This window comes from Halichoerus grypus, chromosome 15 (assembly GCF_964656455.1).
Source record: "Halichoerus grypus chromosome 15, mHalGry1.hap1.1, whole genome shotgun sequence".
Lineage (NCBI taxonomy): Eukaryota > Metazoa > Chordata > Mammalia > Carnivora > Phocidae > Halichoerus > Halichoerus grypus.
The window spans coordinates 22,587,449-22,605,780 of record NC_135726.1 but is presented as its reverse complement, the minus strand read 5'-3'; positions in this window follow the sequence as shown (position 1 = coordinate 22,605,780).

Below are 18,332 nucleotides of genomic sequence, written 5' to 3'. Positions count from 1 at the left end.
ATTTTTTCTCAAATGATCTTTTATCCAGATGCTTGTAGATACTTTCTTGAAATGTGTATCAGAACTTTGCATCTCTTTCTTGATAATTTCCTTCAGGTTGAAATTGCTCCCTCTTAACTTCTAAAACTCTGCAATTCTTTTGTATATTCTCTTTGTTTTCTAGAAAGCTTTCCTAACTGTACCTGCTTCTTCTTTTGGAAAGTTTGTCATGAAAAGTTCTCATCTCTTCTCCTAACCTTCATTTTCTCTGCATACAGAGGTATCAGCTAATCTTTAATTTTTATAGATTTCACTTTTAAAACACTTGCCACTTGCATATTATATGCTAGCACTCTGAACTCCCCTTCTTATGCCAGATTTTGGCTTTTGCTCATCAGTTGAGTAAATGACATTTCAGTGTCCAACACAGTATTTCTACCTGTTATCAGTCATATCAGTAGCATGCAAGTTCATGCAACTACTCGAACATTACTGAATTTGCCTGATAGACAAAAACAGTGGACAAGAGAAAGAAAGTACCCAGAGCAGTGATACGTGGAGAGTCGTTAAAGTGTAACGGAAAATATTAAAATGGCTATCACAAACAGTACATGCCCAGGGTTAGTTGGACACTCACTGAGCTTAAGCCAGTTATCAATGTTTGATTTTGAAACAAAGGAACAAAATTAAGGAAATTATAAGAAAAGCTAGTGTTATGTTATTGAAAATTGTATCTAAAATGAAAGGCAAAATCAGTGATATAACATCATGTTTTAGTTCTCGAAACAGAGTTGCCATAATAATTTGTAATTCTAATATTTATAATTTGCATTTTTCCATTTTGGATGCATTTTAATAAAAGTATCATTCATAAGGTGGGCAACTTATTACATTACTTGGCTGAATTGATGAAAATCATAATAGCTCCTCCTTGCCAGGGTTTCTTCTCCTTTTCCTCCTCCTCTTCCTCTTCCTCTTCCACCGCCCCTTCCCCGCCCCTCCCTCTTCTTCTCCTCCTCCTCCTGCTTCTTCTTCTTTCCCTCTCTCTCTTTCTCTCTCTCTTTGGTGAAAATTAAAGCTCTGAGAATAGGGTATTTTCTTTAGTATCACAGAAAGAAAACACAGTCAAATCTGAATTAAAATTTAGGATCTAAGGGTTTTATTATCATTTTCCCGTCTTTTTTCTTTATTCTATCTTGTATGAATATAATTAATAATACCTACTAAATAAATGAACACCTTTTCATAAGATGCCAACCAAAGAAACATTAATCTTGTATGAAAAATAGTTAAAAGACAATTAAATGATATACAGTAATCTCTGATTCTAAACACAGAGAATTTGCTTTTCCCATTTCCCCACAGTATTTTCCTCACACTGAAAACTTTCCCTTCCTTTATCCCAAATATCTAGAATGTCATTAAATCAAACTCACAGAGTTCTTGTCTCTCTCCCTTCACTTTCTGACTCAACATTTTATTATGTGGATTACTTCAGTTGCTAGAAGTATTTCTATGCTCTTGCCCCCAAGCATGCATCAATATCTGAAACCTATACAATCAAAAAGGTCAAGGTAGTTGATATATGATATATGATGAAAGGATTATTCTTCTTTAGACACGAGGTAGAGAGATATTTAAAACACCTGTAACTTATCTTTAAAACTCTACCACAAACATTTGGACTATGACTGAGGAGCCATGAAAAAAGGACAACATGAACACTCGCCTCGTTTTTCCACAGCAAGAGAAATGATCACTTTAGAATCTATTAGTAAAATGATTTGGGGCAATAAATGTTCGTCTTAAAGTCATCATCTTGGACAGCTCTCTACCCTGTTCATCTCTAGCACCTAGAAGAAGTTGTGGTGGAACTGAAGGCAGGGGGTAAGAAACACAGTAATTTTAAGCATCTCCCCAGAGGGAAGCAAATGAAGGTGGCAGTGTTTTATCTTCTTACAAGACTGAGTTGAATCCCAGCAAGATGTGGCATGTTTAACAGGTCTTTCGTCTCATTAAACATTATACCCTTCTTCTTAAACATGTGAATAAAATACCAATCTCTTAGTGTGAGTTAGGAGAATAAAAGGTTATAGAAGCACAGCACCTGGCATAGAGTGGATTCTCAATAACTCTTTTCCTGTATCTGGATCTTTAATTCCTAATGAAGCTTGTGGTTTCTACTCTCAACACTTCTCAACAAAATGTCTTTGGGTGAAAAAAAAAAAAACAATATATATTTTACATAGCTAATGTGTCAACCAGTAAATATAGTACCTGCCAATGTGCAGATTGATGCCTAATAAACTTCAGAAAATTTTTGTATAAGAAGTTTTTTGTGGCAGGCAAAATACTGTCAAGGGAATTAAGATGAATGGGAGCCAGGAACAGAACTACAGTAACTAACAGGATACTAGGAGTGGACGGGGAGTTTTCTCAACAATGGAGGTCATGTTGAGAAAAGAAGGTCATTCATCAATAAGGTCTAGGTGTGAAGAAAAGGTACAAATGTGTTTCTGTGGTATTTGTTGTTGCTGTTGTTTGTTTGTTTCGTTGTTTTCCCTGAGCAACTAATATGGCAAACAAACTTACAGATTTCGGTATAGCTCCTCAACCTACTGAGTGGGAGACAGGGCTTAGATAAAATGTGCCTTACCAGTTATAGTTCAACGGTTTGGAGGGTTGCTAAATTACTATGCTGTGGTGTTTATTACCATTTATTTGGAAATAAAATGGACTGAAAGCTCTCATTTTTCATTCTGGTGAAGTAACCCCAGAGTTTGCCATAGCTAAGGTCAGACAGAAATAAAATGTCATCATTATTCTTCTTCCTGCCTTCCAACCCCCCTGCATCAATAGTCAAGCCTCTCTCTCAACCAGACACCCCAATTAGAAATGTGAAGTCTCATCAACCCTTGCTCCCCATCACCGACCCACATCCAATCAGGCATTCCTTAATCTCATCTGACCTTTCCAGGTTCTGTCCCTCTGATACCTCCATCAGTCTGAAGAGCTATCTTTCTGAAACCTAAATCACCCCTGGAATTCTTTTGCTTGAGCCTCTCCAATGCACCCAAAGGCAATTCACAATGTAAAAGCCTTAGCTGTGTCACATGACTACCTTTCCAGAATCGTATAAGGTCACTTACTCTTTTTGTAGCCTATTCCCAGCCATGAAGAATTGTCTGTCTGTCTTCTTCCTGCCATGATTTCTCAGCCTTCTCCATCTATTCACATGCTGTCTCCTCCACCTGGAATTCTCCATCTGTAAGTCTACTTGGAAAATATATACTTTTTTTAAGTGTATTTATTTATTTTTAGTAATCTCTACACCCAACCTGGAGCTTGAACTCACAACCCCGAGATCAAGAATTGCATGTCTTCCTAATGAGCCAGCCAGGCAGCCCAACATACACATTTTTTTTTAAATGTTTGCTTGATATCTTACTCTTTTCTGAATCCCTGAATGTCATCAGTTGCCACCACCACTAATAACTTCCCACCCCCGCTAAATAAAGACAGAATCCCACCCAACTTCAGGCACACAGCGTAGTGATGAGGTACCCTGACTCTGTACTCAGACAGGCTCGGTTCCTGATTGAGTGACCTTGTCTCCACATTATTTCAGGCACGCAAGTCAATCTCTCTAACCCCAGTTCACCCTCAGGAAAACAAGGATGATCAAAGTAGACCTACCACATCACGCTGCTGTGAGCATCCAATGAGATTAATTTTGTAAATATTTAATTCAAGGTGTGGCACAGGGGATGTGCTTAGTAAATGATTGCTCTTTTTATTCTGATTACCAAACAACATAGATCACTGCCATAAATGCTAATGAGCACCATATGGGAATGACTTGCTTACATGCTCTTTCTTTTTACGAGACTTCAAGTTCCTTGAGGGAAGGAACCACATTTTCTTCATTTCTTCAATCCTGGACCCCTGGTCTCAGCACCGGTCTAAAATACAATGATTTTTGAATGCATGGATAACTTTTTTTTCTAAAATAAGACCTTTTTTTCCTTACGATATTCTCATTTATTGACATTCACATCTCTTGTGAGAAGTATTTTAGGAAAACACAACTGTGCTGTACTTCAAAAAGACATTTCTTGGATGCCACATTTAAGTGAGAATACCTCAGGAAACAGTTTCTACACAGCAGGTTGTTAGATTAAATGGGATGCCCTTGGATCAAAAGCCCAGGCAGAAGCCAGTTTATTGCCTGCTGATCTCTGTAAGGCATACTATCCTAACCATTACCTACAGGTGTCTCCAAATACAATAAAACCCAATTGCCTTGACAACATCTACTAGTAAAAGGAGAATGACAAGTAACTTTTTTTTTAATCGAACGGAAAAGACCCCTTGCTATCTAGAAGTGAATCAATATTACCCAACAGGGTTTTAAAGGAAATAAAACTGAAATGAAGAGCACTAGATAACCAAATTCACATTAGAAATACTTCTTTGTTGTTTTCTTTATGGGAGTTACTAAAATTATTACACCTAAGGGGGCGCCTAGGTGGCTCAGTAGGTTAAGCGTCTGATTCCTGATTTCAGCTCAGGTCATGATCTCAGGGATGTGAGATTGAGCCCACTATCGGGCTTCCCACTCAGCCCAAGTGTGTTTGAGATTCTCTCTCTCCCTCTCTCTGCCCCTCTCCCCACTCACGCTCTCTCAAATAAATAAATCTTTAAAAAATTATTGCACGTAAAAACCAAACAAATGTTCACACACTTTGACCCATTAAGCTCAGTATGGAAATTATTAGTATAATCAAACAGATCAGGATGGTATGTTTTGGCAGGAATAGTAAATGATAAGGTATGTTAATTTCATCTGTGAAACTACCTACTGAACTATTTAGCACATGTTAGGAGTCTTTATGGGTTTCCATGTTTTCTTTTGTCTTCCCTCAGTAAGGGGAAACTTATTGTCTACCTGAGCACAGTTTATTGGCCATTTTATAGATGCTCAAAAATTTCCCCCTGAATTGAAATGACCAAGAGTATATATATATATATGAGTATATATACACATATGAATGATATGAATATATATGAAAATATATGAAATGACCATATATATTCATATATAAAATTTATATATATATTTTTATAATTTATATATTTACATATTATATTTATAATGTATTATAATATATAACATATATAATATATATTATATATAAAACTTTCCCATAGTCCCCTCCCTCAAAGAACCTGCAGTCTTAGAAATAGCATGTTAACAAGGTGTTATCTTATAGCAACCATTTGTTATGCACACCCATACGTACGTGTTGTATATATATTACTTATATATATAATTTATACATATTATAACTAGTTATACATATTTGTTTTATGTTACTTCCTTATATATACTATATCATTTATATATATTATTACTAATCCTATGCTACATGTATATATAGCACTCCTTATAGGTATGTAATTTATATGCATCATTACACACACACACACACACACATTCACACACACACACACACACACACACACACACTGGTAGTTAGGTCCATTAAGAGAGTATATATATTCTCCAAAGTTGTAAAATGTTTCAGTAGATCCAGTAACCAGTTTATTTTTTTTTTTTTCTCTTTCAGTGTTCTGGTTTTAGGTTTGGCATTGTAATTATTTTTTGAATGAAACTTTCCAGATTAAAAACTATCCCTGTTTAACAAGCAAAGTTTCAATACAGTACACATTTCATTATCATTGTCAAACATCAAATTACATTAAATCCCAGCTAATCTTCCATGACCTTGCCTACCACATTGTTAGTGATCACAAAGTACACAGATATAAAAGATTCCCTTTAGAATATAGATAACACATATTAATAAATAGCAGGGTCAAGCCACAGCCTTTTCAGATTTGCCAACTAAAGGTTTATAGGTGAATGCGTTCTAACAAAAGCACAGGAGGTGAATCCCCCATGGTAACAACTGAACATTTCCCATGCAGAATTTTTTACAACCAGTCTTATTACAGTAATTGGAACACTAATATTATTTAATGGGGGACCTGGCAGATGGACATGTGTCAATTAAAAGGTTTTGAAATGCTTTAAAATTCTTCAATCTTTTAAAGGAAAACTTCAGTAGGCATTAAATCATGGAGCTTTCTAATTTAATTTACCAATGCCCCTATCAGGTAAGAATAATTATGACCATTTTAAAGGCTAAGAAAATGAAAGCTCATAAATGACTGAGCCAAAAATAACACTTCCTTTGTCTTAATTCCAAAACCTTTATTTTTATTTTTATTTTTTTTAAAGATTTTATTTATTTATTAGAGAGAGAGTGAGAGAGGGAACACAAGCAGGGGGAGTGGGAGAGGGAGAAGCAGGCTTCCCGCCGAGCAGGGAGCACGATGCGGGACTCGATCCCAGGACCCTGGGATCATGACCTGAGCTGAAGGCAGACACCCAACAACTGAGCCACCCAGGAGCCCCCAAAACCTTTGTTTTAAATGGGGGTAAGGATACAGGAAACTCATATTTATTGAGCACTTATTAGTTGGAAGATATCATAGTACTTTCCTTATCTTTTTTCTTAATGTTGGTAGGCATTATCATGCCCATTTTATAGCTGAAATCCCTGAGCCCTGAGATGAGGAAGATAAACAGTCCAGGGACACGTGGAAAATAAATGGTGGAGACACGGCATGCAGCCTTCTTTATTTATGGAAACACTTTTCTTAAAATGACCCATCTGAACTTCAAAGTCTAAAATAAGAGCTTTACGGGCGCCTGGGTGGCTCAGTTGGTTAAGCAACTGCCTTCGGCTCAGGTCATGATGCTGGAGTCCCGGGATCGAGTCCCACATCGGGCTCCCTGCTCAGCGGGGGGTCTGCTTCTCCCTCTGACCCTTCCCCTCTCATGCTCTCTGTCTCCCATTCTCTCTCTCTCAGATAAATAAATAAAATCTTTAAAAAAATAAGATAAAATAAGAGCTTTACTACAAATTTGATATGAATGAACTCTGATCATCCCAACAATTTTAATTTACACACATTCTCTCAAAATTTGAACTCCCTTTTTTCAGTCTTTATAAAATGACTGATGTCAAATGTACCCAAACATCAGACTTTCTATTGATTAATCAGCAATGATAGCAGCTATTATTTATGGAAATTTTATTATGTGTCAGCCACTATGCAAAGCACTTCAGAGGTATTCTTTTATCTAACCCACGGAGAAACCAGTGAGGCGGTATGGGAGACAGAATCTAAGGATACCTTCTTCTTCACTCTAAGAAAACACACCCTTAGACACTAATCATGCTACTGCTGTGGAGGGGCTTTGTAAATAGAATTCAGGTTACTAATTGGAGATGGAATTAAGGTCACCAGTCAGCTGACTTCAAAATAGAGAGATTATCCTGGATTATCTGGGTGGACCCAATGTAATCACCTAAATCCTTAAAAGCAGAAGAGGAAGGCAGAAAAGATGAGACCGAGGGCAGATAAGAGAGATTCAAGGAATGGGAAGAGACTGACCAGCCGTTACTGGCTTTGAAGATGAAGGAGGCCAGAAGGCCCCCTTGATAACTTTTTTGAGGACTTCTTATGTAAATCGTATGATTAAAAAAAATGTTAGCAGCTTCCAAATATAAAAGTTCAAGGTCTTCAAATAGGAAAGTTCTAAGTTGTTATTACAGATGAAGAGCTTTTGCCACAACAACAATGTAAGATTCTATTTTGAACAGTAATTCCATTTGAACACAAATATTTTGATGTAAAAACAGTAAACAGGAAACTTTTGCAGGGTCCTGTTTACTCCCTAAACCACAGACTCAAATAGTTAATATTTTCTTTCCTTCCTGTTAACAGTACTGTTAATAAAATTTTCTCCACAGGTTGATAAACTCGGAGTTTCATTTTGAGAGATACAGAGGGAGAGATATTGGTGCAAATTAGAAATGGAATGAAACAGGATATTTATACTGGGTTTAAATATTTCAGCATTCCTCATGTGTCATTTTTAACCAACTGATGAAAGGTAGAGATGTCAGAATTTTTCATTTCACAAAACAGTGTGCGGTGTTTGCTATACTCGAAACGGTTTGTTGTCTAAATCCTAAATATTGTGCTTCATTCCATTTCCAATTTATGTCCATGTCTTCCCCATGGCATCTCATAAGGTACAAATCGATATGCGGCATTTTTTTTTATTAAGAATAATTTCAATGCTAACTAGGATGTGGCAAGGATTCACCATCTACTGAAAACTTATAATACAGTCTGTGTTTCCTGCATGTCAAACTGATGAATAAGACAATAAGACCTATTTGTGATTGTGGGCAAGAGATGACAGATAATAAATAAAAAGGAAAACATATTTGATCATTAAACAAACATTAATTCAAAAGGAAATTAAATGTTTGTTTTGGGCAAAAAGAGCTGAGATTCTCTCTTTATCATTTGCCAATGTCCCCCGATGCCATTTAACCCTAACAGAACTACCAAAGGTTCCCTAAAATAACATATGTATATGTAGCCTTTTTAATATATTTTTATAATTTGCATATTTAATATATTTTCATATATTATGTTTTTAAAAATAATTCTGGCTCATGCCCTGATGCCAGCTACGAGTACACTTGTAGATTGAATCATTTATTCCCAGTTATTCATTTCCTCCCTACATAAGAATTATACAGTTTCTCTCTCTGTTCACTTTTCAGAAACTTCCAGCAGAGAGGGATGAATTTACTTTACCATCCTATTGATAACAGATTGTCCATGTGACTTGCTATGGGTGGTGGAATCTAGGAGGAAGTGACAGGACTCTGTGGCATTTCTGGGCTCCCCTTTCAGCCCAAGAGGCACCATGTATTCTGCTCAATCTTTTGCCCTTTTATTCATGTTAAGACAAGTGCTCCCCTTCAGGGGATCCCTCAGCATAAGTCCCAGAGTGATTACCTGGCTGAGGTTTAAACACAGCACCCAGTGAAGAGCCACGTAAGGCCAGCTCTGGAGCTTGAAGCCAAGCCACCCATCCAGGCTCAGCCAGGACCAGAGCACCCCCAGCCAACCTCAAGATGTACTGGAGAGTCCAGCTGAGAGCCTCAGAGGTGACCCAGCCTAACCACGTCCACATGAAGGAATAGACGCTTGTTGCTGTATGCCACCGGGACCCTGTGGGTGTGTATTATACGGCAGTGGTGCAGAAAGAGCTAACAGATACCCATTCCGATTTTTATATTGGAAAGTTGCACTTCAGTTTCCCCTGCTTTGTGCGGCACTCCATCTCAACACCATTTTTCTCAGTTTGCCGTATGTCCACCATAATATCCATTACATTTTCCTGAAATGCTTTCTCTGTGTATTTGTCTCTCTCAGTAGATGATAAGTTACTGAAAGGCAAGGATTGCGTCTTATAAAATTGGGGGGGGGGTCGCTACCTGTCAGAGTGCCTCCCGTGTCGCTGGTGTTTAATACACTTTTCTGAATGATGGAATGAGTAGATAGATCAATATATTTTCTGTTATTTGTTTTTTTGTTGTTTTTTTTTTTTTGAAGATTTTATTTATTTATTTCACAGAGAGAGACACAGCGAGAGAGGGAACACAAGCAGGGGGAGTGGGAGAGGGAGAAGCAGGCTTCCCGCCGAGCAGGGAGCCCGATGCGGGGCTCGATCCCAGGACCCTGGGACCATGACTTGAGCCGAAGGCAGACGCTTAACGACTGAGCCACCCAGGCGCCCCTATTTTCTGTTATTTGATGTGACTTTTCCATCCGGGTATTCGGTGTGCTTATATTGCTCTGGCAAGGTTCCTGGTTACAAGGAAGGTGAGACCATCTAACCTACTGAAAAATAGCTAGGGGGCACCTGGGTGGCTCAGTCGTTAAGCGTCTGCCTTCGGCTCAGGTCATGATCTCAGGGTCCTGGGATCGAGTCCCACATGGGGCTCTCTGCTCAGCGGGGAGCCTGCTCTCCCTCACCCTCTCCCTCTGTCTGCCGCTCTGTCTACTTGTGACCTCTCTCTCTCTGTCAAAGAAATAAATAAAATCTTTAAAAAAAATGAGTGAGTTAAGCCATTCACATTTATTGATAAGATTGGTGGGCTCGGTCTCAATTCTGTCATATTATTTCTTTCTTGGTAATAACTGAAGAAAAAGGAATACAAAGTAAGTTTTGTTTCATGCTTTTTATCCTTCAATTTACTGAAAATGCTTCTCCATTTTGCCTTTTTTTTTTTTTTTTTGTATATTATTTTGGATAAATCTAAAGTCAGTCTCATCCTTTTTTCCTTGTGAGATACTGTATCCTTTTGCTGAAAGTCCTAAGGATCATTTTAAAATTTTTATAGACTATAACTTTACTAGTGTATATCATAGAGTTGATCATCACTGGTCACTTTTTCCAGGTACATAATGGGCCCTTTAAATATGTTGATACAGGTTTTATTTTACTTTTGGAAGTGTTCTTGTACCACAGTTTGCTTTCTTTCTTCCTTTCTTTTTAAAGATTTTATTTATTTATTTGAGAAAGAGAAGAGAGCACAAGTAAGGGAAGCAGCAGAGGCAGAGGGAGAAGCAGACTCCCCCACTGAGCAGGGAGCCCGATGCGGGGCTCGATCCCAGGACCCTGGGATCATGACCTGAGCCGACGGCAGCTGCTTAACCAACTGAGCCACCCAGGCGCCCCTGTACCACAGTTTTCATATGAATTTTGTTCCATTACCTTAGATTCTTTGGGTACTCCAATTATACAGATGTTACTTTTTCTTTGATTTTCTTCAATTTCAACCTTTTTTTTTTTTCCTCATACAATTTTACTTATTTAACTCATTCATTGCACTGATTTTTGCCTTTTTAATACTTTCATTCAGGTATCTTTTTCCTTGAGTGCTTTGAAATTGGGTCATAATTTCTAAGATGACTTTGTCTTTTTTTTTTTTTCCTATTTCTTTCCAAAGATCATTCATTCCTATTTCATTCTTCTCTTTTTTTATCTATGTCTATTTGTATTTTTCATATCCCTAAATACTTGTTTGAGTATAATTAATTGAATTCTGAATGTTGTGTGGCATAGGTTATTTTTTTGAGATCACACACACACACACACACACACACACACACACACACACACACACACACAAAGTAGATGAAGGTTGTTCATCCCCCTGCAATTCTATGGTCAGATTGCCCAGTGTGTAGTGGCTTATAAGATTGCTAGTTCAAGAGTGCCCTCTTCTGTCAGAGTAGAAAAGTATGTTTGTTTTTTTTTTTTTTCTTTATTTTTGAAAAGTAGGGGAGGGGTTGCATGATCTTTATCTTTTACTTTATCTTGCAGAATCCTCATCTTCTCCTCTTGCTTTTTCTTCCTTTGCCATGTGCTTTCAAAGAATGTCTCTTTTTGTTTTCACTCCCTTCCCCCAACCCCGTGCCCACACAAAGATTTTTAGCCTTTTTCCTGCTTTGATCTACCTGTATGCTCTAAACACTTTTTTTTCTTTTTTTGCTCTAAGCATTTTCAACAGAGGGTGGACTTTCTCTTTCTGATGTGGTTTTAGAAAAGCAAAAAGACCCAAACATAGCTCCTCTACTTTCTCTTCAATAGAGTTTTCTCCAAACTGTATTTGTATTTCCAAATTTTTGTGGGAGGACACACACAGAAAGTTGGCCAGAATTTGGTGTTTATTTTTCTAGTTACAGGCAATTTAATTTTAGTTGTTCCCAATCTTCATGTGAAATTAATGGCTTGAGTTTCAGTCATTTTATTTGTTCTTGTTCCTTATTGTCTATTTGTTGGAGAACATGGGGAGGGTATCAAATTCACATACCTGACATTGTCTTGACTACCCAAAATTATCTGCCTAATTTTTATTTTCATTTTTTTAAAGATTTATTTGTTTTTAGAGAGAGACAGAGAGCATGAGCGGGGGGAGGGGCAGAAGGAGAAGGAGAGAATCCTCAGGCAGACTCTGAACAGAGCACACAGTCCGACGTGGGGCTCAATCCCAGGACCCCAAGATCATGGCCGCTGCCTAATTTTTAGTAGGCATTAGGCATTGTGAATATCATACCAGTATCTGGATTCTTTTGCTATCTTTTACAAATGCTGAATTTTGTTTTGTTTGGCAGTTAGGTTACTTGTGGTTCAGTTTGAGACTTCCTAGGCTTGCTTCTTTTTAAACTTTGTTAGTGTGGATCTACAGCAGTTCTTGTTCTGGAGATAGGTTTACCCTACTATTAAGGCATGAATCATCTACTACTATCAGATATTCTTGGTGTTCAATGAGGAATCTCCAATCTGACTGGTCAGAAATCAATACACTGCCAGACTTATGTGAACTCTGATAATCGTTTACCTAATAGCTTTTCTGGTAGTGTACCTCTGGGTTTATGAAATCATCCCCTACACATGTGCCATTTTGTATTCAATCACAGACCCGTGGGGCCTCTTGCAGATATCTGCAGCTCTTTTTCTGCATAGCTACATCCTATCCAGTACTCTGAATATAGTAGCTACCTTAGACTATGTCAACTCTGACATCTGCTTCCTAATCTCAAAAATACTCCTTCATTTCTGGGGTTCCTTCTCCCCGTATGAGGTCTAGAGAGTTCCTCCAGATATTTCCTTTCCCTCAGGTATCAACCTAAGCTGTCCGGCTGAACTGTTTTTACTCACATTTCTGACATTAAAGATGTGGGATGCTTTTTTTTTCCTCCACACCAACCAACTCTCCAACTCTCTGGATGCCAACTAGATGTCATATGATTCCGTTCAATTCTGACACTAATGGCTGGGGGTTCTCACATTCCCCACAAGAACTCAGATATCAGTTGCAAATCCCAGGTTGCCATCTGCACTTCTGACCAACTAGCCATCATCCCCTCCTCAAGTGTGATAATTCCTTAAAGGTTCATAGAACTTCAGAAAGCATCTTATTTATAGGTTTATTATAAAGGATACAACTCAGGAATAGGCAAATGGGAAAGATGCATAGGGCAAGGAATGGAGGAAGGCACACAGAGATTCCATATTCTCTGTGGGTACACCGTCCTTCTGGAACTTCCATGTATTCAGCAACCCATAAGCTCTCCAGACCCTGTCATTTAGGGGTTTGGGGGGAGGTTTCATTAAGTGTGTACTATTAATTAAATGATTGGCCATTGGTGATTAAATCATTGGCCATTGGTGATTAACTCAATCTCTAGTTCTTCTTCCCTCCTTGGAGGTGAGAGGGTAGGGCTGAAAGCTCCAACTCTCTAATCATGCCTTGGTCCTTCTGGCAACGAGACCCCAACCTGAAGCTATCTAGGATCCTGTTAAGAGCAGCCTCAGTTGAACAAAACACGTTCCTATCACTCTGGAGATTCCAAGTGTTCTGGGAGCTGTGTGCCAGGAATTGAGGTTGAAGACCAAAGATACATTTATTGTACTGACAAAAGTTGCTTTATATATTTTGTCTAGTGTCCTAATTATTTACATTGAAGACCTGAGTAAGTTACTCTATTAGAGAAGTGGAAAATTTGAGCGTTGTTAATTTTTAAAAGCCTTATAGGTGATACTAATGTGAAACTAGCTTTAAGAACCACCACTTTGTTTTCACAAGGAGTGATAAGATGAAAGAATATAATGATTATCTTGATAATTAAGGATGCTATAAATAGCTAATAGTCATTGAGCCTTTATTGTACTGTAACTGTTCAAAGCACTTTGAAATATGAATGAATCAATATTAGTCTTTCAGGTCCCCTTTTGTGAAACCCAATTCAATGTAGTTCAAGTAAAAGAGAAAGCTGGATAGTGTATAGGGGAAGAATGTAAGGCTTCCTCAAGTACCAAGACTAAAGAAAAAAGGTGGATGCCAGGACTCACATCTTCTCTCTTCTTTCTCCTCTCTCTCTCTCTCTCTCTCTCACCCTCCCTCCCCTCTATTCTCTCTCTCTTTTCCCCCTCCCTTCCCCTTCTCTTTTTCCCCCTCCCTCTCTCTCTGTCTCTGTCTGTCTCTCTCTTGCACACACACACACACACACACACACACACACACACACACAGAGTATATCTGTTAACAACTCTTACTTGCAATCAAAACAACTCTTGAAACAACTCACTAAATAGCGATGGCATGCATTAACTAACATAGTAGGAAGTACAGTGGTAGAAAAGTCTCCAGAATGTTTGCTTCAAATATTCACCAATGTTACCAAGAACTTCAGGTTTTTTTCCCTCTGTCTGCTCTGACAACTTCAATGTTTGTTTCATATTCAATATAGTGTGTTAATAACTGCAGATGTTTTATGAAGTACATGGACACACAACAACACACAGAGGATAAAAAACGCTGCATCTTCCTAATGAGGAAAATTTTCCCAGTAGATTACTTTTCATAATTCCTCAGTCAGAATGGGATAGACCCACCTCAGAAGCAATCACTTACTTGAGTTCAGGGTGGGTAACCTTCGGGGCACTTTGGTAGACCTCATAAGTCAAGGGAAATCCTCTCAAGAAAAGTGCAGCTGTGTGTTAGGAGCAGTCAACCCTGCAGCAGGGGGAGGGTTTACTGTCAGAGAAGAGGAGGTTGAGTAGAACACCAACAACATTCTGCCTATTATAAACCCCCTTGCACAAATGATGCATTTGAGGTTCAGTGTGTTTTCATTAATCTGCTCAAAATAGCACAGGTATTGGTTAAAGGAGGTCCAGTTGGAGATCACAACTCTCTGACTCTAAAGGTGAAGCTTTTAATCAATATTCAATAAAATGCCTTAAAGATAAAATCTTATGAACTTAAAATAGTATCAATGATAATTCACTTCAACACATTTCCCAGATGCCTTTAATTAGCAATGAGTTTTTGCATTTCTCTTCTAGTCATTTGTGCACAGGGGTGCCAAGAACCTGGGAAGGCATATCTTGTGCCTTCTCTCATATTTGAAAGCCCATTGGGTAACCTAAAGTCTGAGAGGGATCATTTTACCTCTTCAAGTGATCATTTGAGAAGAAAGGCATTCTCCTTGAAGTGCAGAGAGTTGGTCCTCTCTGTACCTTAGAAGCAAGTAGACGGGGCAGAATTAAGTGACAGCAAAAGGAAAAGGTCACATGTATGACAGCAATGAGAAATCTTTATGGCTAACTCCACTCTCTACAGTTAGATTGCTTTTTGATTTTGGCAAAAGTTTCTCCCTTAATGGGAGAGGCAGAAGAAAAAGGGCAGGGAAATAAAGGGGTAGCTTCAATTTCTAGGTCTACGTAAAGAAGTGAACAGCACATCTATCCAATATCTAATATGGACTTCTCTTCCTAGCAGCTGGAAATGTGTTTGTTAAAGTGTGCCTAAGCATCTGAGTAACAGTATCCAAAGACACCAGAAAGAAAACAGGAGAGGAAGCTGGCTCACTGAAAGCATTGCAAGTCTTCACAGAGAGCAAGTGCAACAGAACTCATGCAGAACTGAAGGGAGATTCCCAGGGATTATCTGCAGAATTTCTTTCTCTAGTGGATGCTGTACTGCATGACCCAGGTCCTCCAGTAAGGGCCAAGGCAATCATTTCTCCAGCTGCTGAGAATCTGATGGTGGACTGCTGATGACCTCCAGACAGAGTCCCTCACCAAGAAATTAATCCTGGCCATTCCCAAGTGTCTGCTTCCTCTCTGGGTACAACTTGAAATCCAAAGAGTGATTTATGGAGGAGTATAGATACCCAGCCACGATGCCTCAATTTGGGGCAATATGGAAGGGCCAGCTCAGTTCCAAAGCTCTTTTTTAGGACCAACTGAAGCCTCCTCTACCTCAGTGTACCTTAATGATACACTTATTACAGTCTTTGGAAATTCCATTGACAGATGAGGCAAGGATTTCATGTACATCCTACCACCATCTGCAGTGAAGATTTTATCTTTTGATAATCTATACAAGTATCTTTGTGTTATCTTTTCTCTGCTTCTGGTGATCATTCGCCATGTCCTATTCCACTATAAATCCCCCCTTATATACAGCTGACAGAGTAATCTTTCTGATTTGAAACTCTAATCAGATGACAGACTCCTCCTACCTATGTGAGAATCTCGCTATGGTTTTCAGTTCTTCTACTTTGTTCTCTCAGTGGCTTTTAGTGAGATCTTTCTAAAGTGGAATCATGATCAGGCCCCTTTGCTGCTTAATACTGTGCAATAGTTCTACTTGGCCTTTCCTATAGAGTCTAAACTCTGCCCTAGACGTTCATTTAGGAAATGGCCTCTTAGCTCTGCAGCTCATGTTTCTGTTCCCAATGATACATAACTATCAAGTTATAGTGCTAGTGATAAAGCTTGCCCTCTCATGATCAGAGGCTTTCACACATTTTCTGTCTGTTAGAAAACCCCATTTTCTCTCCTCTGCCTGAAAAACTCCAGTTTTACAGCTTTCCCCCACTCTGTTTAGTTGTGTTTTCTACTGAGAAGACTTACCTGATGCCTATGATCATCATGTTTTGGCTTAGATGTCCCTCCTTGTGTCCTCACTGACTTCTACCTGTACCCTCATAGTTATGTATTCGTTCCTCCCATTTTCAGTATGTACCTTTTCTTGCTTCTGTACTGAAGGCAGAAAGGTCTATTCACAATGAGAATCTGATCATATCACACTTCTTGCTCCAATTCACACAACTGAATTAACAAAACAAAACAAAACAAAACAAAACAAAAAAACAGTAGCTGCCTCATTGATCTTAGAACAAAGATTGTCTTAGGTCAGATTTTCATCCAAATAGACTGAGATGGAGATTTGTTTATAAGATATTTATTGGGGAATATGCTTTGGATCAAAATCTATGGGTGAGTGAAAGAGATAACCCTGAACAGCAAGAGACATTTACCTATGCATACAGTCACTACAATCAAAGGGTATCACTGGCGATGGGGTAGGTCTTCATAACTGTTCTATTTTGAGACATTTATACCTCCTTCTCGACCATTCACTATATGTGGCATATCTCAGGGGTAGGTTATGTGTTTATGTAAGACAGCTCTCTCCTTTTGAGGGAAATTCCTAGAGAATGATCCACCTGAGAGCCTTCAGCCACCAACAATTCCAGTAGCTTCAAGGATGTGGGACTCAGACCTGAAAGTGGGAATTGGAGAGTGGAAGGATGGGGACATAGCTGGGTGGCACACTTTGCACCAGTAGATCTATTTTTGTCAGATGATGAGTTCTGGAAATAGCTCCTTTAGGATTCTGGTTGGTCCATCTTCCTAGGGAAATTTATAAGAGTAATGCTAGTGGATGCACTATGGCGCCCACCACTGTGGCTGATCTTGAGTCCACAACTGATACTCACCATCTCCTTCCTTTACTACACATTTTAGACTCCATTCAGCCTTGGCTAGTACCTCTGCTTGTCTTGGGTAGCTTACCTAGTCAAGTGACCCAGACCGTCATCCTGAGGGGTCTTACCTCCTAGTCACCACACCCTTCTCAGGCCACAGGTGCTTTGCTTGTCAACTGCCTATGAAATTTGCACAAGGGGGTACTGACAGATGTGACCATGGATCTCTTGGATGCCAAACATATTCTTTGCTACCTCATGGTGTGAAAGCAGCCCTATCTTCTGCTGATAATCAGAGTCAAGTTTTTGATTGTTGATTTCTTGGCACACATATCCTGAAGTAACCAGATGGCAGCTAGAGCTAAAAGTTGAATGTGATTATGTCTGTGTCCTCTGGCAAATGATCAGGACTTGCAGACCTATAGAGTCAAGAGATGTAGTATGGGAAGCACAAATCCCCCAAGTGGATCACTGGGAGTGATAGGTGTGGCCACTCCTACTTTCAACCCATATTTCTCAGGCCTATATATCATGCCTATCGAGTACACTGGAAAATACGATTGTCATTGATTTAGGGTGTTTACTGTGTACTGTGTACTGATGGATGCTATCCTATATACTCAGGGATCATCTCCAAGCTGTATTTCAGTAATGTTCTCATTTTGTATTGTCTGATAGTTTGTATTGTGCATCTGCAAGAGGACCAGTGGATCCTTAGGTATTTGCCTACTGCCATAACTTTTGCTCTTAAACGGGCTCCTTGGTTTGATGCAGTGTTATGCAAATCCCATGTTTATGGTTCAAACCCTCTGTAAGTTCTAGACAATGGGACTGGCTGAGGCTCTGCAGGTAGGAAAGGGAAACCCATACCCAGAGTATTTGCCAACTTCAGGAAAGATGAACTGCCACCTCTTCCATATTGAGAAGGACCTAATATAAACACTTGTGACTAAGTGGCTGCTTGGTGTTCTGAATGATGAACGCCACACTAAGGGCTTAGCACTGGTTTCAATTAATGGCAATATAGATATTTCGTGGTGATAGTCAGATCAGCTTTGGTGAGC